Source organism: Schistocerca piceifrons, chromosome 2, assembly GCF_021461385.2.
Source record: "Schistocerca piceifrons isolate TAMUIC-IGC-003096 chromosome 2, iqSchPice1.1, whole genome shotgun sequence".
NCBI lineage: Eukaryota > Metazoa > Arthropoda > Insecta > Orthoptera > Acrididae > Schistocerca > Schistocerca piceifrons.
The window spans coordinates 296,438,788-296,457,736 of record NC_060139.1 but is presented as its reverse complement, the minus strand read 5'-3'; the positions used below and the strand labels follow the sequence as shown (position 1 = coordinate 296,457,736).

The window sequence follows — 18,949 nt, the reverse complement described above, 5'->3', positions numbered from 1 at the left end:
ATTTGCACTTTTACTTCCTATTTTTGTTTCTCCTTTGTTTTCGGAGCTACAGCCCGATTCGGTCAGGGAGACGCCACCGTGAAATGAAGGGGGCGTGCTGTGTGTCCATCGCCTCGCCTCTCCTTAGCTCTCTCAGTCGTTTCTCGTGCTTGTCGTTTTGATAAAGGCCGATTTGAGAGCGTCAGCTCTCGCGTCAGCTGAGCAAAGTCGAGACAAGTCGAGACACACTAAGGGCTGGTAAGCAGCGAGTAAGAGGGCGAAAAAACAATAATTTAAGAGCGCGTGGCGAAAGTACTCATACGCGAAATTAAAAGCCTGCTGCGGTGGCCGGGAATCGAACCCGGATCAACTGCTTGGAAGGCAACTATGCTGACCATTACACCACCACCGCACAAGCGAGCGCCGCGCGTCCGCGCTGTGTCGGCTTCCCGCCAGTCGGCAGCGGCGGAAGGTGATCGTACCTGGCAGGCGCATTTCGAGGCAGGCTAGGGGAGCACATCCAGACGCATTCGGACAGCGTATCCGCGCACATTTCGCATCCTTTGGCAAGAGTTGGGCGCCGGCGACGCAAGAGTACGCAGAGGACCGCGTTCTGGCGGCATTTTTAAGCAGTGCAGTGCAGGATTCAGCGTCTGCAGCATCTTTCCCACAGAATGCTACGGCGCTTGACGGCAGTCCCACTTTCCCTTGAGACATCTGCTCGGGAAGCAGCGTCAAGTTACCGCTGGCCCCAGCATCGGTGGTTCAGTGGTAGAATGCTCGCCTGCCACGCGGGCGGCCCGGGTTCGATTCCCGGCCGATGCATCATTTTGCTTTTCCCGCGATGATGCTGCCGCGTGGCTTGAGCGCTTGAGATGCACGATCCACAAGAATGTGTAGCTGGATTTCCCTTGAGAAGGACCGAGAACGCAGCACTCGCGGGTCCCCACTAGGACGCTCGCATCATGTTCTACAGACTAGCGTCGGCCTGGCCTCACAAGTTGCCGGGTCCGGGTGCCTCCGAGGCTCTGAACTTTAACGACAAGGAGTGCTGCCTATCGTTGCAACAGCTGCAGCAGCACCGCAATCAACTGGGCCGGCAGTGCACGTGTAGCAACAGAACACGTTATCCAGGAAGTACAGTGTCTCTACGTCTAATATTGGGTACGGCATTTACCCAGTTTGCAGGACAAGCGTTGCACCCGTGCCTCGGTAGCGCAGTAGGCAGCGCGTAAGTCTCATAATCTTAAGGTCGTGAGTTCGATCCTCACCCGGGGCATTTAATTTTCTGTGACTGATGGTGGTGCTGTTGCTAGGGCGCCAACGCATTTCTTGTTTGTTATCCACAACGTTTCAACGCTTCAGCGGGAAAATGTTTACTTCCTGTTATTGCTACTTACAGCTTCCCTTTTCCTCTTCTCCCAGCAGAGCATGAAGCCAAAAGCATTGCTCTGCGACGTTTGAGGTGCGCGCCTTGCCAGTCACTATGTGCAAAGATGCTCGCAAAGAGAGAGGGGCGCCGACGCGGCACTCGACACGAAATGCGACAAGCGACCGTACGAACGGTCGAACGAAACGGCCGCATCCGGTGTGGTCTAGTGGCTAGGATACCTGGCTTTCACCCAGGAGGCCCGGGTTCGATTCCCGGTACCGGAACGGAATTTTTTCCACACGAATCGTGACAGGTTTGAGCTGTCCGAGCGGCCGTTTCCCGTCCTGCTCGCAATATAGCTACTGTTTCGTGACCGTCAGCAGAATATAGACTAGGGAAGCAGACACACGACGACCATAGAAATGGTGTATGGCTTCATGCCACCAGTTTCCAGCGTAGGGCTGAGCAACTGCATCTGCCGAGGCCCGTTAGCTCAGTTGGTTAGAGCGTCGTGCTAATAACGCGAAGGTCGTGGGTTCGATCCCCCCACGGGCCACTACTCCTTTACTACTACGAAAAAGCAGCGCCGATTTCAGCTGGCGAGTGTGATGACCAGAAGATCATCACCCTGCGTGGAAGTTGACAGAGGATCCGAACCCGACTCGTCGGGAAGCGCTACAGCATTCACTCGGCAATGGCCATAATATCTTGAATACACTGGTTCTCAACCGATAAAGAGAAAATGAAAGAAAATGTCCGATTGCCGATGCGTAACAACTTTGGCCCTTGTCAGTACTTGGGCGGGTGAGCGCATGGGAACACAGGGCACTATTTGCACTTTTACTTCCTATTTTTGTTTCTCCTTTGTTTTCGGAGCTACAGCCCGATTCGGTCAGGGAGACGCCACCGTGAAATGAAGGGGGCGTGCTGTGTGTCCATCGCCTCGCCTCTCCTTAGCTCTCTCAGTCGTTTCTCGTGCTTGTCGTTTTGATAAAGGCCGATTTGAGAGCGTCAGCTCTCGCGTCAGCTGAGCAAAGTCGAGACAAGTCGAGACACACTAAGGGCTGGTAAGCAGCGAGTAAGAGGGCGAAAAAACAATAATTTAAGAGCGCGTGGCGAAAGTACTCATACGCGAAATTAAAAGCCTGCTGCGGTGGCCGGGAATCGAACCCGGATCAACTGCTTGGAAGGCAACTATGCTGACCATTACACCACCACCGCACAAGCGAGCGCCGCGCGTCCGCGCTGTGTCGGCTTCCCGCCAGTCGGCAGCGGCGGAAGGTGATCGTACCTGGCAGGCGCATTTCGAGGCAGGCTAGGGGAGCACATCCAGACGCATTCGGACAGCGTATCCGCGCACATTTCGCATCCTTTGGCAAGAGTTGGGCGCCGGCGACGCAAGAGTACGCAGAGGACCGCGTTCTGGCGGCATTTTTAAGCAGTGCAGTGCAGGGTTCAGCGTCTGCAGCATCTTTCCCACAGAATGCTACGGCGCTTGACGGCAGTCCCACTTTCCCTTGAGACATCTGCTCGGGAAGCAGCGTCAAGTTACCGCTGGCCCCAGCATCGGTGGTTCAGTGGTAGAATGCTCGCCTGCCACGCGGGCGGCCCGGGTTCGATTCCCGGCCGATGCATCATTTTGCTTTTCCCGCGATGATGCTGCCGCGTGGCTTGAGCGCTTGAGATGCACGATCCACAAGAATGTGTAGCTGGATTTCCCTTGAGAAGGACCGAGAACGCAGCACTCGCGGGTCCCCACTAGGACGCTCGCATCATGTTCTACAGACTAGCGTCGGCCTGGCCTCACAAGTTGCCGGGTCCGGGTGCCTCCGAGGCTCTGAACTTTAACGACAAGGAGTGCTGCCTATCGTTGCAACAGCTGCAGCAGCACCGCAATCAACTGGGCCGGCAGTGCACGTGTAGCAACAGAACACGTTATCCAGGAAGTACAGTGTCTCTACGTCTAATATTGGGTACGGCATTTACCCAGTTTGCAGGACAAGCGTTGCACCCGTGCCTCGGTAGCGCAGTAGGCAGCGCGTAAGTCTCATAATCTTAAGGTCGTGAGTTCGATCCTCACCCGGGGCATTTAATTTTCTGTGACTGATGGTGGTGCTGTTGCTAGGGCGCCAACGCATTTCTTGTTTGTTATCCACAACGTTTCAACGCTTCAGCGGGAAAATGTTTACTTCCTGTTATTGCTACTTACAGCTTCCCTTTTCCTCTTCTCCCAGCAGAGCATGAAGCCAAAAGCATTGCTCTGCGACGTTTGAGGTGCGCGCCTTGCCAGTCACTATGTGCAAAGATGCTCGCAAAGAGAGAGGGTCGCCGACGCGGCACTCGACACGAAATGCGACAAGCGACCGTACGAACGGTCGAACGAAACGGCCGCATCCGGTGTGGTCTAGTGGCTAGGATACCTGGCTTTCACCCAGGAGGCCCGGGTTCGATTCCCGGTACCGGAACGGAATTTTTTCCACACGAATCGTGACAGGTTTGAGCTGTCCGAGCGGCCGTTTCCCGTCCTGCTCGCAATATAGCTACTGTTTCGTGACCGTCAGCAGAATATAGACTAGGGAAGCAGACACACGACGACCATAGAAATGGTGTATGGCTTCATGCCACCAGTTTCCAGCGTAGGGCTGAGCAACTGCATCTGCCGAGGCCCGTTAGCTCAGTTGGTTAGAGCGTCGTGCTAATAACGCGAAGGTCGTGGGTTCGATCCCCCCACGGGCCACTACTCCTTTACTACTACGAAAAAGCAGCGCCGATTTCAGCTGGCGAGTGTGATGACCAGAAGATCATCACCCTGCGTGGAAGTTGACAGAGGATCCGAACCCGACTCGTCGGGAAGCGCTACAGCATTCACTCGGCAATGGCCATAATATCTTGAATACACTGGTTCTCAACCGATAAAGAGAAAATGAAAGAAAATGTCCGATTGCCGATGCGTAACAACTTTGGCCCTTGTCAGTACTTGGGCGGGTGAGCGCATGGGAACACAGGGCACTATTTGCACTTTTACTTCCTATTTTTGTTTCTCCTTTGTTTTCGGAGCTACAGCCCGATTCGGTCAGGGAGACGCCACCGTGAAATGAAGGGGGCGTGCTGTGTGTCCATCGCCTCGCCTCTCCTTAGCTCTCTCAGTCGTTTCTCGTGCTTGTCGTTTTGATAAAGGCCGATTTGAGAGCGTCAGCTCTCGCGTCAGCTGAGCAAAGTCGAGACAAGTCGAGACACACTAAGGGCTGGTAAGCAGCGAGTAAGAGGGCGAAAAAACAATAATTTAAGAGCGCGTGGCGAAAGTACTCATACGCGAAATTAAAAGCCTGCTGCGGTGGCCGGGAATCGAACCCGGATCAACTGCTTGGAAGGCAACTATGCTGACCATTACACCACCACCGCACAAGCGAGCGCCGCGCGTCCGCGCTGTGTCGGCTTCCCGCCAGTCGGCAGCGGCGGAAGGTGATCGTAGCTGGCAGGCGCATTTCGAGGCAGGCTAGGGGAGCACATCCAGACGCATTCGGACAGCGTATCCGCGCACATTTCGCATCCTTTGGCAAGAGTTGGGCGCCGGCGACGCAAGAGTACGCAGAGGACCGCGTTCTGGCGGCATTTTTAAGCAGTGCAGTGCAGGATTCAGCGTCTGCAGCATCTTTCCCACAGAATGCTACGGCGCTTGACGGCAGTCCCACTTTCCCTTGAGACATCTGCTCGGGAAGCAGCGTCAAGTTACCGCTGGCCCCAGCATCGGTGGTTCAGTGGTAGAATGCTCGCCTGCCACGCGGGCGGCCCGGGTTCGATTCCCGGCCGATGCATCATTTTGCTTTTCCCGCGATGATGCTGCCGCGTGGCTTGAGCGCTTGAGATGCACGATCCACAAGAATGTGTAGCTGGATTTCCCTTGAGAAGGACCGAGAACGCAGCACTCGCGGGTCCCCACTAGGACGCTCGCATCATGTTCTACAGACTAGCGTCGGCCTGGCCTCACAAGTTGCCGGGTCCGGGTGCCTCCGAGGCTCTGAACTTTAACGACAAGGAGTGCTGCCTATCGTTGCAACAGCTGCAGCAGCACCGCAATCAACTGGGCCGGCAGTGCACGTGTAGCAACAGAACACGTTATCCAGGAAGTACAGTGTCTCTACGTCTAATATTGGGTACGGCATTTACCCAGTTTGCAGGACAAGCGTTGCACCCGTGCCTCGGTAGCGCAGTAGGCAGCGCGTAAGTCTCATAATCTTAAGGTCGTGAGTTCGATCCTCACCCGGGGCATTTAATTTTCTGTGACTGATGGTGGTGCTGTTGCTAGGGCGCCAACGCATTTCTTGTTTGTTATCCACAACGTTTCAACGCTTCAGCGGGAAAATGTTTACTTCCTGTTATTGCTACTTACAGCTTCCCTTTTCCTCTTCTCCCAGCAGAGCATGAAGCCAAAAGCATTGCTCTGCGACGTTTGAGGTGCGCGCCTTGCCAGTCACTATGTGCAAAGATGCTCGCAAAGAGAGAGGGGCGCCGACGCGGCACTCGACACGAAATGCGACAAGCGACCGTACGAACGGTCGAACGAAACGGCCGCATCCGGTGTGGTCTAGTGGCTAGGATACCTGGCTTTCACCCAGGAGGCCCGGGTTCGATTCCCGGTACCGGAACGGAATTTTTTCCACACGAATCGTGACAGGTTTGAGCTGTCCGAGCGGCCGTTTCCCGTCCTGCTCGCAATATAGCTACTGTTTCGTGACCGTCAGCAGAATATAGACTAGGGAAGCAGACACACGACGACCATAGAAATGGTGTATGGCTTCATGCCACCAGTTTCCAGCGTAGGGCTGAGCAACTGCATCTGCCGAGGCCCGTTAGCTCAGTTGGTTAGAGCGTCGTGCTAATAACGCGAAGGTCGTGGGTTCGATCCCCCCACGGGCCACTACTCCTTTACTACTACGAAAAAGCAGCGCCGATTTCAGCTGGCGAGTGTGATGACCAGAAGATCATCACCCTGCGTGGAAGTTGACAGAGGATCCGAACCCGACTCGTCGGGAAGCGCTACAGCATTCACTCGGCAATGGCCATAATATCTTGAATACACTGGTTCTCAACCGATAAAGAGAAAATGAAAGAAAATGTCCGATTGCCGATGCGTAACAACTTTGGCCCTTGTCAGTACTTGGGCGGGTGAGCGCATGGGAACACAGGGCACTATTTGCACTTTTACTTCCTATTTTTGTTTCTCCTTTGTTTTCGGAGCTACAGCCCGATTCGGTCAGGGAGACGCCACCGTGAAATGAAGGGGGCGTGCTGTGTGTCCATCGCCTCGCCTCTCCTTAGCTCTCTCAGTCGTTTCTCGTGCTTGTCGTTTTGATAAAGGCCGATTTGAGAGCGTCAGCTCTCGCGTCAGCTGAGCAAAGTCGAGACAAGTCGAGACACACTAAGGGCTGGTAAGCAGCGAGTAAGAGGGCGAAAAAACAATAATTTAAGAGCGCGTGGCGAAAGTACTCATACGCGAAATTAAAAGCCTGCTGCGGTGGCCGGGAATCGAACCCGGATCAACTGCTTGGAAGGCAACTATGCTGACCATTACACCACCACCGCACAAGCGAGCGCCGCGCGTCCGCGCTGTGTCGGCTTCCCGCCAGTCGGCAGCGGCGGAAGGTGATCGTACCTGGCAGGCGCATTTCGAGGCAGGCTAGGGGAGCACATCCAGACGCATTCGGACAGCGTATCCGCGCACATTTCGCATCCTTTGGCAAGAGTTGGGCGCCGGCGACGCAAGAGTACGCAGAGGACCGCGTTCTGGCGGCATTTTTAAGCAGTGCAGTGCAGGGTTCAGCGTCTGCAGCATCTTTCCCACAGAATGCTACGGCGCTTGACGGCAGTCCCACTTTCCCTTGAGACATCTGCTCGGGAAGCAGCGTCAAGTTACCGCTGGCCCCAGCATCGGTGGTTCAGTGGTAGAATGCTCGCCTGCCACGCGGGCGGCCCGGGTTCGATTCCCGGCCGATGCATCATTTTGCTTTTCCCGCGATGATGCTGCCGCGTGGCTTGAGCGCTTGAGATGCACGATCCACAAGAATGTGTAGCTGGATTTCCCTTGAGAAGGACCGAGAACGCAGCACTCGCGGGTCCCCACTAGGACGCTCGCATCATGTTCTACAGACTAGCGTCGGCCTGGCCTCACAAGTTGCCGGGTCCGGGTGCCTCCGAGGCTCTGAACTTTAACGACAAGGAGTGCTGCCTATCGTTGCAACAGCTGCAGCAGCACCGCAATCAACTGGGCCGGCAGTGCACGTGTAGCAACAGAACACGTTATCCAGGAAGTACAGTGTCTCTACGTCTAATATTGGGTACGGCATTTACCCAGTTTGCAGGACAAGCGTTGCACCCGTGCCTCGGTAGCGCAGTAGGCAGCGCGTAAGTCTCATAATCTTAAGGTCGTGAGTTCGATCCTCACCCGGGGCATTTAATTTTCTGTGACTGATGGTGGTGCTGTTGCTAGGGCGCCAACGCATTTCTTGTTTGTTATCCACAACGTTTCAACGCTTCAGCGGGAAAATGTTTACTTCCTGTTATTGCTACTTACAGCTTCCCTTTTCCTCTTCTCCCAGCAGAGCATGAAGCCAAAAGCATTGCTCTGCGACGTTTGAGGTGCGCGCCTTGCCAGTCACTATGTGCAAAGATGCTCGCAAAGAGAGAGGGGCGCCGACGCGGCACTCGACACGAAATGCGACAAGCGACCGTACGAACGGTCGAACGAAACGGCCGCATCCGGTGTGGTCTAGTGGCTAGGATACCTGGCTTTCACCCAGGAGGCCCGGGTTCGATTCCCGGTACCGGAACGGAATTTTTTCCACACGAATCGTGACAGGTTTGAGCTGTCCGAGCGGCCGTTTCCCGTCCTGCTCGCAATATAGCTACTGTTTCGTGACCGTCAGCAGAATATAGACTAGGGAAGCAGACACACGACGACCATAGAAATGGTGTATGGCTTCATGCCACCAGTTTCCAGCGTAGGGCTGAGCAACTGCATCTGCCGAGGCCCGTTAGCTCAGTTGGTTAGAGCGTCGTGCTAATAACGCGAAGGTCGTGGGTTCGATCCCCCCACGGGCCACTACTCCTTTACTACTACGAAAAAGCAGCGCCGATTTCAGCTGGCGAGTGTGATGACCAGAAGATCATCACCCTGCGTGGAAGTTGACAGAGGATCCGAACCCGACTCGTCGGGAAGCGCTACAGCATTCACTCGGCAATGGCCATAATATCTTGAATACACTGGTTCTCAACCGATAAAGAGAAAATGAAAGAAAATGTCCGATTGCCGATGCGTAACAACTTTGGCCCTTGTCAGTACTTGGGCGGGTGAGCGCATGGGAACACAGGGCACTATTTGCACTTTTACTTCCTATTTTTGTTTCTCCTTTGTTTTCGGAGCTACAGCCCGATTCGGTCAGGGAGACGCCACCGTGAAATGAAGGGGGCGTGCTGTGTGTCCATCGCCTCGCCTCTCCTTAGCTCTCTCAGTCGTTTCTCGTGCTTGTCGTTTTGATAAAGGCCGATTTGAGAGCGTCAGCTCTCGCGTCAGCTGAGCAAAGTCGAGACAAGTCGAGACACACTAAGGGCTGGTAAGCAGCGAGTAAGAGGGCGAAAAAACAATAATTTAAGAGCGCGTGGCGAAAGTACTCATACGCGAAATTAAAAGCCTGCTGCGGTGGCCGGGAATCGAACCCGGATCAACTGCTTGGAAGGCAACTATGCTGACCATTACACCACCACCGCACAAGCGAGCGCCGCGCGTCCGCGCTGTGTCGGCTTCCCGCCAGTCGGCAGCGGCGGAAGGTGATCGTACCTGGCAGGCGCATTTCGAGGCAGGCTAGGGGAGCACATCCAGACGCATTCGGACAGCGTATCCGCGCACATTTCGCATCCTTTGGCAAGAGTTGGGCGCCGGCGACGCAAGAGTACGCAGAGGACCGCGTTCTGGCGGCATTTTTAAGCAGTGCAGTGCAGGGTTCAGCGTCTGCAGCATCTTTCCCACAGAATGCTACGGCGCTTGACGGCAGTCCCACTTTCCCTTGAGACATCTGCTCGGGAAGCAGCGTCAAGTTACCGCTGGCCCCAGCATCGGTGGTTCAGTGGTAGAATGCTCGCCTGCCACGCGGGCGGCCCGGGTTCGATTCCCGGCCGATGCATCATTTTGCTTTTCCCGCGATGATGCTGCCGCGTGGCTTGAGCGCTTGAGATGCACGATCCACAAGAATGTGTAGCTGGATTTCCCTTGAGAAGGACCGAGAACGCAGCACTCGCGGGTCCCCACTAGGACGCTCGCATCATGTTCTACAGACTAGCGTCGGCCTGGCCTCACAAGTTGCCGGGTCCGGGTGCCTCCGAGGCTCTGAACTTTAACGACAAGGAGTGCTGCCTATCGTTGCAACAGCTGCAGCAGCACCGCAATCAACTGGGCCGGCAGTGCACGTGTAGCAACAGAACACGTTATCCAGGAAGTACAGTGTCTCTACGTCTAATATTGGGTACGGCATTTACCCAGTTTGCAAGACAAGCGTTGCACCCGTGCCTCGGTAGCGCAGTAGGCAGCGCGTAAGTCTCATAATCTTAAGGTCGTGAGTTCGATCCTCACCCGGGGCATTTAATTTTCTGTGACTGATGGTGGTGCTGTTGCTAGGGCGCCAACGCATTTCTTGTTTGTTATCCACAACGTTTCAACGCTTCAGCGGGAAAATGTTTACTTCCTGTTATTGCTACTTACAGCTTCCCTTTTCCTCTTCTCCCAGCAGAGCATGAAGCCAAAAGCATTGCTCTGCGACGTTTGAGGTGCGCGCCTTGCCAGTCACTATGTGCAAAGATGCTCGCAAAGAGAGAGGGTCGCCGACGCGGCACTCGACACGAAATGCGACAAGCGACCGTACGAACGGTCGAACGAAACGGCCGCATCCGGTGTGGTCTAGTGGCTAGGATACCTGGCTTTCACCCAGGAGGCCCGGGTTCGATTCCCGGTACCGGAACGGAATTTTTTCCACACGAATCGTGACAGGTTTGAGCTGTCCGAGCGGCCGTTTCCCGTCCTGCTCGCAATATAGCTACTGTTTCGTGACCGTCAGCAGAATATAGACTAGGGAAGCAGACACACGACGACCATAGAAATGGTGTATGGCTTCATGCCACCAGTTTCCAGCGTAGGGCTGAGCAACTGCATCTGCCGAGGCCCGTTAGCTCAGTTGGTTAGAGCGTCGTGCTAATAACGCGAAGGTCGTGGGTTCGATCCCCCCACGGGCCACTACTCCTTTACTACTACGAAAAAGCAGCGCCGATTTCAGCTGGCGAGTGTGATGACCAGAAGATCATCACCCTGCGTGGAAGTTGACAGAGGATCCGAACCCGACTCGTCGGGAAGCGCTACAGCATTCACTCGGCAATGGCCATAATATCTTGAATACACTGGTTCTCAACCGATAAAGAGAAAATGAAAGAAAATGTCCGATTGCCGATGCGTAACAACTTTGGCCCTTGTCAGTACTTGGGCGGGTGAGCGCATGGGAACACAGGGCACTATTTGCACTTTTACTTCCTATTTTTGTTTCTCCTTTGTTTTCGGAGCTACAGCCCGATTCGGTCAGGGAGACGCCACCGTGAAATGAAGGGGGCGTGCTGTGTGTCCATCGCCTCGCCTCTCCTTAGCTCTCTCAGTCGTTTCTCGTGCTTGTCGTTTTGATAAAGGCCGATTTGAGAGCGTCAGCTCTCGCGTCAGCTGAGCAAAGTCGAGACAAGTCGAGACACACTAAGGGCTGGTAAGCAGCGAGTAAGAGGGCGAAAAAACAATAATTTAAGAGCGCGTGGCGAAAGTACTCATACGCGAAATTAAAAGCCTGCTGCGGTGGCCGGGAATCGAACCCGGATCAACTGCTTGGAAGGCAACTATGCTGACCATTACACCACCACCGCACAAGCGAGCGCCGCGCGTCCGCGCTGTGTCGGCTTCCCGCCAGTCGGCAGCGGCGGAAGGTGATCGTACCTGGCAGGCGCATTTCGAGGCAGGCTAGGGGAGCACATCCAGACGCATTCGGACAGCGTATCCGCGCACATTTCGCATCCTTTGGCAAGAGTTGGGCGCCGGCGACGCAAGAGTACGCAGAGGACCGCGTTCTGGCGGCATTTTTAAGCAGTGCAGTGCAGGATTCAGCGTCTGCAGCATCTTTCCCACAGAATGCTACGGCGCTTGACGGCAGTCCCACTTTCCCTTGAGACATCTGCTCGGGAAGCAGCGTCAAGTTACCGCTGGCCCCAGCATCGGTGGTTCAGTGGTAGAATGCTCGCCTGCCACGCGGGCGGCCCGGGTTCGATTCCCGGCCGATGCATCATTTTGCTTTTCCCGCGATGATGCTGCCGCGTGGCTTGAGCGCTTGAGATGCACGATCCACAAGAATGTGTAGCTGGATTTCCCTTGAGAAGGACCGAGAACGCAGCACTCGCGGGTCCCCACTAGGACGCTCGCATCATGTTCTACAGACTAGCGTCGGCCTGGCCTCACAAGTTGCCGGGTCCGGGTGCCTCCGAGGCTCTGAACTTTAACGACAAGGAGTGCTGCCTATCGTTGCAACAGCTGCAGCAGCACCGCAATCAACTGGGCCGGCAGTGCACGTGTAGCAACAGAACACGTTATCCAGGAAGTACAGTGTCTCTACGTCTAATAGTGGGTACGGCATTTACCCAGTTTGCAGGACAAGCGTTGCACCCGTGCCTCGGTAGCGCAGTAGGCAGCGCGTAAGTCTCATAATCTTAAGGTCGTGAGTTCGATCCTCACCCGGGGCATTTAATTTTCTGTGACTGATGGTGGTGCTGTTGCTAGGGCGCCAACGCATTTCTTGTTTGTTATCCACAACGTTTCAACGCTTCAGCGGGAAAATGTTTACTTCCTGTTATTGCTACTTACAGCTTCCCTTTTCCTCTTCTCCCAGCAGAGCATGAAGCCAAAAGCATTGCTCTGCGACGTTTGAGGTGCGCGCCTTGCCAGTCACTATGTGCAAAGATGCTCGCAAAGAGAGAGGGGCGCCGACGCGGCACTCGACACGAAATGCGACAAGCGACCGTACGAACGGTCGAACGAAACGGCCGCATCCGGTGTGGTCTAGTGGCTAGGATACCTGGCTTTCACCCAGGAGGCCCGGGTTCGATTCCCGGTACCGGAACGGAATTTTTTCCACACGAATCGTGACAGGTTTGAGCTGTCCGAGCGGCCGTTTCCCGTCCTGCTCGCAATATAGCTACTGTTTCGTGACCGTCAGCAGAATATAGACTAGGGAAGCAGACACACGACGACCATAGAAATGGTGTATGGCTTCATGCCACCAGTTTCCAGCGTAGGGCTGAGCAACTGCATCTGCCGAGGCCCGTTAGCTCAGTTGGTTAGAGCGTCGTGCTAATAACGCGAAGGTCGTGGGTTCGATCCCCCCACGGGCCACTACTCCTTTACTACTACGAAAAAGCAGCGCCGATTTCAGCTGGCGAGTGTGATGACCAGAAGATCATCACCCTGCGTGGAAGTTGACAGAGGATCCGAACCCGACTCGTCGGGAAGCGCTACAGCATTCACTCGGCAATGGCCATAATATCTTGAATACACTGGTTCTCAACCGATAAAGAGAAAATGAAAGAAAATGTCCGATTGCCGATGCGTAACAACTTTGGCCCTTGTCAGTACTTGGGCGGGTGAGCGCATGGGAACACAGGGCACTATTTGCACTTTTACTTCCTATTTTTGTTTCTCCTTTGTTTTCGGAGCTACAGCCCGATTCGGTCAGGGAGACGCCACCGTGAAATGAAGGGGGCGTGCTGTGTGTCCATCGCCTCGCCTCTCCTTAGCTCTCTCAGTCGTTTCTCGTGCTTGTCGTTTTGATAAAGGCCGATTTGAGAGCGTCAGCTCTCGCGTCAGCTGAGCAAAGTCGAGACAAGTCGAGACACACTAAGGGCTGGTAAGCAGCGAGTAAGAGGGCGAAAAAACAATAATTTAAGAGCGCGTGGCGAAAGTACTCATACGCGAAATTAAAAGCCTGCTGCGGTGGCCGGGAATCGAACCCGGATCAACTGCTTGGAAGGCAACTATGCTGACCATTACACCACCACCGCACAAGCGAGCGCCGCGCGTCCGCGCTGTGTCGGCTTCCCGCCAGTCGGCAGCGGCGGAAGGTGATCGTACCTGGCAGGCGCATTTCGAGGCAGGCTAGGGGAGCACATCCAGACGCATTCGGACAGCGTATCCGCGCACATTTCGCATCCTTTGGCAAGAGTTGGGCGCCGGCGACGCAAGAGTACGCAGAGGACCGCGTTCTGGCGGCATTTTTAAGCAGTGCAGTGCAGGATTCAGCGTCTGCAGCATCTTTCCCACAGAATGCTACGGCGCTTGACGGCAGTCCCACTTTCCCTTGAGACATCTGCTCGGGAAGCAGCGTCAAGTTACCGCTGGCCCCAGCATCGGTGGTTCAGTGGTAGAATGCTCGCCTGCCACGCGGGCGGCCCGGGTTCGATTCCCGGCCGATGCATCATTTTGCTTTTCCCGCGATGATGCTGCCGCGTGGCTTGAGCGCTTGAGATGCACGATCCACAAGAATGTGTAGCTGGATTTCCCTTGAGAAGGACCGAGAACGCAGCACTCGCGGGTCCCCACTAGGACGCTCGCATCATGTTCTACAGACTAGCGTCGGCCTGGCCTCACAAGTTGCCGGGTCCGGGTGCCTCCGAGGCTCTGAACTTTAACGACAAGGAGTGCTGCCTATCGTTGCAACAGCTGCAGCAGCACCGCAATCAACTGGGCCGGCAGTGCACGTGTAGCAACAGAACACGTTATCCAGGAAGTACAGTGTCTCTACGTCTAATATTGGGTACGGCATTTACCCAGTTTGCAGGACAAGCGTTGCACCCGTGCCTCGGTAGCGCAGTAGGCAGCGCGTAAGTCTCATAATCTTAAGGTCGTGAGTTCGATCCTCACCCGGGGCATTTAATTTTCTGTGACTGATGGTGGTGCTGTTGCTAGGGCGCCAACGCATTTCTTGTTTGTTATCCACAACGTTTCAACGCTTCAGCGGGAAAATGTTTACTTCCTGTTATTGCTACTTACAGCTTCCCTTTTCCTCTTCTCCCAGCAGAGCATGAAGCCAAAAGCATTGCTCTGCGACGTTTGAGGTGCGCGCCTTGCCAGTCACTATGTGCAAAGATGCTCGCAAAGAGAGAGGGGCGCCGACGCGGCACTCGACACGAAATGCGACAAGCGACCGTACGAACGGTCGAACGAAACGGCCGCATCCGGTGTGGTCTAGTGGCTAGGATACCTGGCTTTCACCCAGGAGGCCCGGGTTCGATTCCCGGTACCGGAACGGAATTTTTTCCACACGAATCGTGACAGGTTTGAGCTGTCCGAGCGGCCGTTTCCCGTCCTGCTCGCAATATAGCTACTGTTTCGTGACCGTCAGCAGAATATAGACTAGGGAAGCAGACACACGACGACCATAGAAATGGTGTATGGCTTCATGCCACCAGTTTCCAGCGTAGGGCTGAGCAACTGCATCTGCCGAGGCCCGTTAGCTCAGTTGGTTAGAGCGTCGTGCTAATAACGCGAAGGTCGTGGGTTCGATCCCCCCACGGGCCACTACTCCTTTACTACTACGAAAAAGCAGCGCCGATTTCAGCTGGCGAGTGTGATGACCAGAAGATCATCACCCTGCGTGGAAGTTGACAGAGGATCCGAACCCGACTCGTCGGGAAGCGCTACAGCATTCACTCGGCAATGGCCATAATATCTTGAATACACTGGTTCTCAACCGATAAAGAGAAAATGAAAGAAAATGTCCGATTGCCGATGCGTAACAACTTTGGCCCTTGTCAGTACTTGGGCGGGTGAGCGCATGGGAACACAGGGCACTATTTGCACTTTTACTTCCTATTTTTGTTTCTCCTTTGTTTTCGGAGCTACAGCCCGATTCGGTCAGGGAGACGCCACCGTGAAATGAAGGGGGCGTGCTGTGTGTCCATCGCCTCGCCTCTCCTTAGCTCTCTCAGTCGTTTCTCGTGCTTGTCGTTTTGATAAAGGCCGATTTGAGAGCGTCAGCTCTCGCGTCAGCTGAGCAAAGTCGAGACAAGTCGAGACACACTAAGGGCTGGTAAGCAGCGAGTAAGAGGGCGAAAAAACAATAATTTAAGAGCGCGTGGCGAAAGTACTCATACGCGAAATTAAAAGCCTGCTGCGGTGGCCGGGAATCGAACCCGGATCAACTGCTTGGAAGGCAACTATGCTGACCATTACACCACCACCGCACAAGCGAGCGCCGCGCGTCCGCGCTGTGTCGGCTTCCCGCCAGTCGGCAGCGGCGGAAGGTGATCGTACCTGGCAGGCGCATTTCGAGGCAGGCTAGGGGAGCACATCCAGACGCATTCGGACAGCGTATCCGCGCACATTTCGCATCCTTTGGCAAGAGTTGGGCGCCGGCGACGCAAGAGTACGCAGAGGACCGCGTTCTGGCGGCATTTTTAAGCAGTGCAGTGCAGGATTCAGCGTCTGCAGCATCTTTCCCACAGAATGCTACGGCGCTTGACGGCAGTCCCACTTTCCCTTGAGACATCTGCTCGGGAAGCAGCGTCAAGTTACCGCTGGCCCCAGCATCGGTGGTTCAGTGGTAGAATGCTCGCCTGCCACGCGGGCGGCCCGGGTTCGATTCCCGGCCGATGCATCATTTTGCTTTTCCCGCGATGATGCTGCCGCGTGGCTTGAGCGCTTGAGATGCACGATCCACAAGAATGTGTAGCTGGATTTCCCTTGAGAAGGACCGAGAACGCAGCACTCGCGGGTCCCCACTAGGACGCTCGCATCATGTTCTACAGACTAGCGTCGGCCTGGCCTCACAAGTTGCCGGGTCCGGGTGCCTCCGAGGCTCTGAACTTTAACGACAAGGAGTGCTGCCTATCGTTGCAACAGCTGCAGCAGCACCGCAATCAACTGGGCCGGCAGTGCACGTGTAGCAACAGAACACGTTATCCAGGAAGTACAGTGTCTCTACGTCTAATATTGGGTACGGCATTTACCCAGTTTGCAGGACAAGCGTTGCACCCGTGCCTCGGTAGCGCAGTAGGCAGCGCGTAAGTCTCATAATCTTAAGGTCGTGAGTTCGATCCTCACCCGGGGCATTTAATTTTCTGTGACTGATGGTGGTGCTGTTGCTAGGGCGCCAACGCATTTCTTGTTTGTTATCCACAACGTTTCAACGCTTCAGCGGGAAAATGTTTACTTCCTGTTATTGCTACTTACAGCTTCCCTTTTCCTCTTCTCCCAGCAGAGCATGAAGCCAAAAGCATTGCTCTGCGACGTTTGAGGTGCGCGCCTTGCCAGTCACTATGTGCAAAGATGCTCGCAAAGAGAGAGGGGCGCCGACGCGGCACTCGACACGAAATGCGACAAGCGACCGTACGAACGGTCGAACGAAACGGCCGCATCCGGTGTGGTCTAGTGGCTAGGATACCTGGCTTTCACCCAGGAGGCCCGGGTTCGATTCCCGGTACCGGAACGGAATTTTTTCCACACGAATCGTGACAGGTTTGAGCTGTCCGAGCGGCCGTTTCCCGTCCTGCTCGCAATATAGCTACTGTTTCGTGACCGTCAGCAGAATATAGACTAGGGAAGCAGACACACGACGACCATAGAAATGGTGTATGGCTTCATGCCACCAGTTTCCAGCGTAGGGCTGAGCAACTGCATCTGCCGAGGCCCGTTAGCTCAGTTGGTTAGAGCGTCGTGCTAATAACGCGAAGGTCGTGGGTTCGATCCCCCCACGGGCCACTACTCCTTTACTACTACGAAAAAGCAGCGCCGATTTCAGCTGGCGAGTGTGATGACCAGAAGATCATCACCCTGCGTGGAAGTTGACAGAGGATCCGAACCCGACTCGTCGGGAAGCGCTACAGCATTCACTCGGCAATGGCCATAATATCTTGAATACACTGGTTCTCAACCGATAAAGAGAAAATGAAAGAAAATGTCCGATTGCCGATGCGTAACAACTTTGGCCCTTGTCAGTACTTGGGCGGGTGAGCGCATGGGAACACAGGGCACTATTTGCACTTTTACTTCCTATTTTTGTTTCTCCTTTGTTTTCGGAGCTACAGCCCGATTCGGTCAGGGAGACGCCACCGTGAAATGAAGGGGGCGTGCTGTGTGTCCATCGCCTCGCCTCTCCTTAGCTCTCTCAGTCGTTTCTCGTGCTTGTCGTTTTGATAAAGGCCGATTTGAGAGCGTCAGCTCTCGCGTCAGCTGAGCAAAGTCGAGACAAGTCGAGACACACTAAGGGCTGGTAAGCAGCGAGTAAGAGGGCGAAAAAACAATAATTTAAGAGCGCGTGGCGAAAGTACTCATACGCGAAATTAAAAGCCTGCTGCGGTGGCCGGGAATCGAACCCGGATCAACTGCTTGGAAGGCAACTATGCTGACCATTACACCACCACCGCACAAGCGAGCGCCGCGCGTCCGCGCTGTGTCGGCTTCCCGCCAGTCGGCAGCGGCGGAAGGTGATCGTACCTGGCAGGCGCATTTCGAGGCAGGCTAGGGGAGCACATCCAGACGCATTCGGACAGCGTATCCGCGCACATTTCGCATCCTTTGGCAAGAGTTGGGCGCCGGCGACGCAAGAGTACGCAGAGGACCGCGTTCTGGCGGCATTTTTAAGCAGTGCAGTGCAGGATTCAGCGTCTGCAGCATCTTTCCCACAGAATGCTACGGCGCTTGACGGCAGTCCCACTTTCCCTTGAGACATCTGCTCGGGAAGCAGCGTCAAGTTACCGCTGGCCCCAGCATCGGTGGTTCAGTGGTAGAATGCTCGCCTGCCACGCGGGCGGCCCGGGTTCGATTCCCGGCCGATGCATCATTTTGCTTTTCCCGCGATGATGCTGCCGCGTGGCTTGAGCGCTTGAGATGCACGATCCACAAGAATGTGTAGCTGGATTTCCCTTGAGAAGGACCGAGAACGCAGCACTCGCGGGTCCCCACTAGGACGCTCGCATCATGTTCTACAGACTAGCGTCGGCCTGGCCTCACAAGTTGCCGGGTCCGGGTGCCTCCGAGGCTCTGAACTTTAACGACAAGGAGTGCTGCCTATCGTTGCAACAGCTGCAGCAGCACCGCAATCAACTGGGCCGGCAGTGCACGTGTAGCAACAGAACACGTTATCCAGGAAGTACAGTGTCTCTACGTCTAATATTGGGTACGGCATTTACCCAGTTTGCAGGACAAGCGTTGCACCCGTGCCTCGGTAGCGCAGTAGGCAGCGCGTAAGTCTCATAATCTTAAGGTCGTGAGTTCGATCCTCACCCGGGGCATTTAATTTTCTGTGACTGATGGTGGTGCTGTTGCTAGGGCGCCAACGCATTTCTTGTTTGTTATCCACAACGTTTCAACGCTTCAGCGGGAAAATGTTTACTTCCTGTTATTGCTACTTACAGCTTCCCTTTTCCTCTTCTCCCAGCAGAGCATGAAGCCAAAAGCATTGCTCTGCGACGTTTGAGGTGCGCGCCTTGCCAGTCACTATGTGCAAAGATGCTCGCAAAGAGAGAGGGGCGCCG

The 18,949-nt window shown here is 55.0% G+C and overlaps 43 non-coding genes across 43 annotated transcripts; 34 read left to right on the top strand and 9 right to left on the bottom strand.

Moving 5' to 3' along the window:
* Positions 1-319: 319 nt before the first annotated feature.
* Trnag-ucc lies at positions 320-391 on the bottom strand. Its single transcript has one exon. It is a non-coding gene; the product is annotated as a tRNA-Gly (tRNA).
* Positions 392-733: 342 nt separating this feature from the next.
* On the top strand, positions 734-804 carry Trnag-gcc. Its single transcript has one exon. It is a non-coding gene; the product is annotated as a tRNA-Gly (tRNA).
* Positions 805-1,185: 381 nt separating this feature from the next.
* Trnam-cau lies at positions 1,186-1,258 on the top strand. Its single transcript has one exon. It is a non-coding gene; the product is annotated as a tRNA-Met (tRNA).
* Positions 1,259-1,563: 305 nt separating this feature from the next.
* On the top strand, positions 1,564-1,635 carry Trnae-uuc. Its single transcript has one exon. It is a non-coding gene; the product is annotated as a tRNA-Glu (tRNA).
* A 198-nt stretch (positions 1,636-1,833) lies between these two features.
* Positions 1,834-1,907, top strand: Trnai-aau. Its single transcript has one exon. It is a non-coding gene; the product is annotated as a tRNA-Ile (tRNA).
* A 593-nt stretch (positions 1,908-2,500) lies between these two features.
* Positions 2,501-2,572, bottom strand: Trnag-ucc. The gene has a single exon. It is a non-coding gene; the product is annotated as a tRNA-Gly (tRNA).
* Positions 2,573-2,914: 342 nt separating this feature from the next.
* On the top strand, positions 2,915-2,985 carry Trnag-gcc. The gene has a single exon. It is a non-coding gene; the product is annotated as a tRNA-Gly (tRNA).
* A 381-nt stretch (positions 2,986-3,366) lies between these two features.
* Positions 3,367-3,439, top strand: Trnam-cau. Its single transcript has one exon. It is a non-coding gene; the product is annotated as a tRNA-Met (tRNA).
* Positions 3,440-3,744: 305 nt separating this feature from the next.
* On the top strand, positions 3,745-3,816 carry Trnae-uuc. Its single transcript has one exon. It is a non-coding gene; the product is annotated as a tRNA-Glu (tRNA).
* A 198-nt stretch (positions 3,817-4,014) lies between these two features.
* Positions 4,015-4,088, top strand: Trnai-aau. The gene has a single exon. It is a non-coding gene; the product is annotated as a tRNA-Ile (tRNA).
* Positions 4,089-4,681: 593 nt separating this feature from the next.
* On the bottom strand, positions 4,682-4,753 carry Trnag-ucc. Its single transcript has one exon. It is a non-coding gene; the product is annotated as a tRNA-Gly (tRNA).
* Positions 4,754-5,095: 342 nt separating this feature from the next.
* Trnag-gcc lies at positions 5,096-5,166 on the top strand. Its single transcript has one exon. It is a non-coding gene; the product is annotated as a tRNA-Gly (tRNA).
* A 381-nt stretch (positions 5,167-5,547) lies between these two features.
* Trnam-cau lies at positions 5,548-5,620 on the top strand. The gene has a single exon. It is a non-coding gene; the product is annotated as a tRNA-Met (tRNA).
* Positions 5,621-5,925: 305 nt separating this feature from the next.
* On the top strand, positions 5,926-5,997 carry Trnae-uuc. The gene has a single exon. It is a non-coding gene; the product is annotated as a tRNA-Glu (tRNA).
* Positions 5,998-6,195: 198 nt separating this feature from the next.
* Trnai-aau lies at positions 6,196-6,269 on the top strand. Its single transcript has one exon. It is a non-coding gene; the product is annotated as a tRNA-Ile (tRNA).
* Positions 6,270-6,862: 593 nt separating this feature from the next.
* On the bottom strand, positions 6,863-6,934 carry Trnag-ucc. The gene has a single exon. It is a non-coding gene; the product is annotated as a tRNA-Gly (tRNA).
* Positions 6,935-7,276: 342 nt separating this feature from the next.
* Positions 7,277-7,347, top strand: Trnag-gcc. Its single transcript has one exon. It is a non-coding gene; the product is annotated as a tRNA-Gly (tRNA).
* Positions 7,348-7,728: 381 nt separating this feature from the next.
* Trnam-cau lies at positions 7,729-7,801 on the top strand. Its single transcript has one exon. It is a non-coding gene; the product is annotated as a tRNA-Met (tRNA).
* A 305-nt stretch (positions 7,802-8,106) lies between these two features.
* On the top strand, positions 8,107-8,178 carry Trnae-uuc. The gene has a single exon. It is a non-coding gene; the product is annotated as a tRNA-Glu (tRNA).
* Positions 8,179-8,376: 198 nt separating this feature from the next.
* On the top strand, positions 8,377-8,450 carry Trnai-aau. The gene has a single exon. It is a non-coding gene; the product is annotated as a tRNA-Ile (tRNA).
* Positions 8,451-9,043: 593 nt separating this feature from the next.
* Trnag-ucc lies at positions 9,044-9,115 on the bottom strand. Its single transcript has one exon. It is a non-coding gene; the product is annotated as a tRNA-Gly (tRNA).
* Positions 9,116-9,457: 342 nt separating this feature from the next.
* Trnag-gcc lies at positions 9,458-9,528 on the top strand. The gene has a single exon. It is a non-coding gene; the product is annotated as a tRNA-Gly (tRNA).
* A 381-nt stretch (positions 9,529-9,909) lies between these two features.
* Positions 9,910-9,982, top strand: Trnam-cau. The gene has a single exon. It is a non-coding gene; the product is annotated as a tRNA-Met (tRNA).
* Positions 9,983-10,287: 305 nt separating this feature from the next.
* Trnae-uuc lies at positions 10,288-10,359 on the top strand. The gene has a single exon. It is a non-coding gene; the product is annotated as a tRNA-Glu (tRNA).
* Positions 10,360-10,557: 198 nt separating this feature from the next.
* On the top strand, positions 10,558-10,631 carry Trnai-aau. The gene has a single exon. It is a non-coding gene; the product is annotated as a tRNA-Ile (tRNA).
* Positions 10,632-11,224: 593 nt separating this feature from the next.
* Trnag-ucc lies at positions 11,225-11,296 on the bottom strand. The gene has a single exon. It is a non-coding gene; the product is annotated as a tRNA-Gly (tRNA).
* Positions 11,297-11,638: 342 nt separating this feature from the next.
* Trnag-gcc lies at positions 11,639-11,709 on the top strand. Its single transcript has one exon. It is a non-coding gene; the product is annotated as a tRNA-Gly (tRNA).
* Positions 11,710-12,090: 381 nt separating this feature from the next.
* On the top strand, positions 12,091-12,163 carry Trnam-cau. Its single transcript has one exon. It is a non-coding gene; the product is annotated as a tRNA-Met (tRNA).
* Positions 12,164-12,468: 305 nt separating this feature from the next.
* Trnae-uuc lies at positions 12,469-12,540 on the top strand. The gene has a single exon. It is a non-coding gene; the product is annotated as a tRNA-Glu (tRNA).
* Positions 12,541-12,738: 198 nt separating this feature from the next.
* On the top strand, positions 12,739-12,812 carry Trnai-aau. Its single transcript has one exon. It is a non-coding gene; the product is annotated as a tRNA-Ile (tRNA).
* A 593-nt stretch (positions 12,813-13,405) lies between these two features.
* Positions 13,406-13,477, bottom strand: Trnag-ucc. Its single transcript has one exon. It is a non-coding gene; the product is annotated as a tRNA-Gly (tRNA).
* A 342-nt stretch (positions 13,478-13,819) lies between these two features.
* Positions 13,820-13,890, top strand: Trnag-gcc. The gene has a single exon. It is a non-coding gene; the product is annotated as a tRNA-Gly (tRNA).
* Positions 13,891-14,271: 381 nt separating this feature from the next.
* Trnam-cau lies at positions 14,272-14,344 on the top strand. Its single transcript has one exon. It is a non-coding gene; the product is annotated as a tRNA-Met (tRNA).
* A 305-nt stretch (positions 14,345-14,649) lies between these two features.
* On the top strand, positions 14,650-14,721 carry Trnae-uuc. The gene has a single exon. It is a non-coding gene; the product is annotated as a tRNA-Glu (tRNA).
* A 198-nt stretch (positions 14,722-14,919) lies between these two features.
* On the top strand, positions 14,920-14,993 carry Trnai-aau. The gene has a single exon. It is a non-coding gene; the product is annotated as a tRNA-Ile (tRNA).
* Positions 14,994-15,586: 593 nt separating this feature from the next.
* Positions 15,587-15,658, bottom strand: Trnag-ucc. Its single transcript has one exon. It is a non-coding gene; the product is annotated as a tRNA-Gly (tRNA).
* A 342-nt stretch (positions 15,659-16,000) lies between these two features.
* Positions 16,001-16,071, top strand: Trnag-gcc. The gene has a single exon. It is a non-coding gene; the product is annotated as a tRNA-Gly (tRNA).
* Positions 16,072-16,452: 381 nt separating this feature from the next.
* Positions 16,453-16,525, top strand: Trnam-cau. The gene has a single exon. It is a non-coding gene; the product is annotated as a tRNA-Met (tRNA).
* Positions 16,526-16,830: 305 nt separating this feature from the next.
* Positions 16,831-16,902, top strand: Trnae-uuc. Its single transcript has one exon. It is a non-coding gene; the product is annotated as a tRNA-Glu (tRNA).
* Positions 16,903-17,100: 198 nt separating this feature from the next.
* On the top strand, positions 17,101-17,174 carry Trnai-aau. The gene has a single exon. It is a non-coding gene; the product is annotated as a tRNA-Ile (tRNA).
* A 593-nt stretch (positions 17,175-17,767) lies between these two features.
* On the bottom strand, positions 17,768-17,839 carry Trnag-ucc. Its single transcript has one exon. It is a non-coding gene; the product is annotated as a tRNA-Gly (tRNA).
* A 342-nt stretch (positions 17,840-18,181) lies between these two features.
* Trnag-gcc lies at positions 18,182-18,252 on the top strand. The gene has a single exon. It is a non-coding gene; the product is annotated as a tRNA-Gly (tRNA).
* Positions 18,253-18,633: 381 nt separating this feature from the next.
* Trnam-cau lies at positions 18,634-18,706 on the top strand. Its single transcript has one exon. It is a non-coding gene; the product is annotated as a tRNA-Met (tRNA).
* The last annotated feature ends 243 nt before the right edge of the window (positions 18,707-18,949 follow it).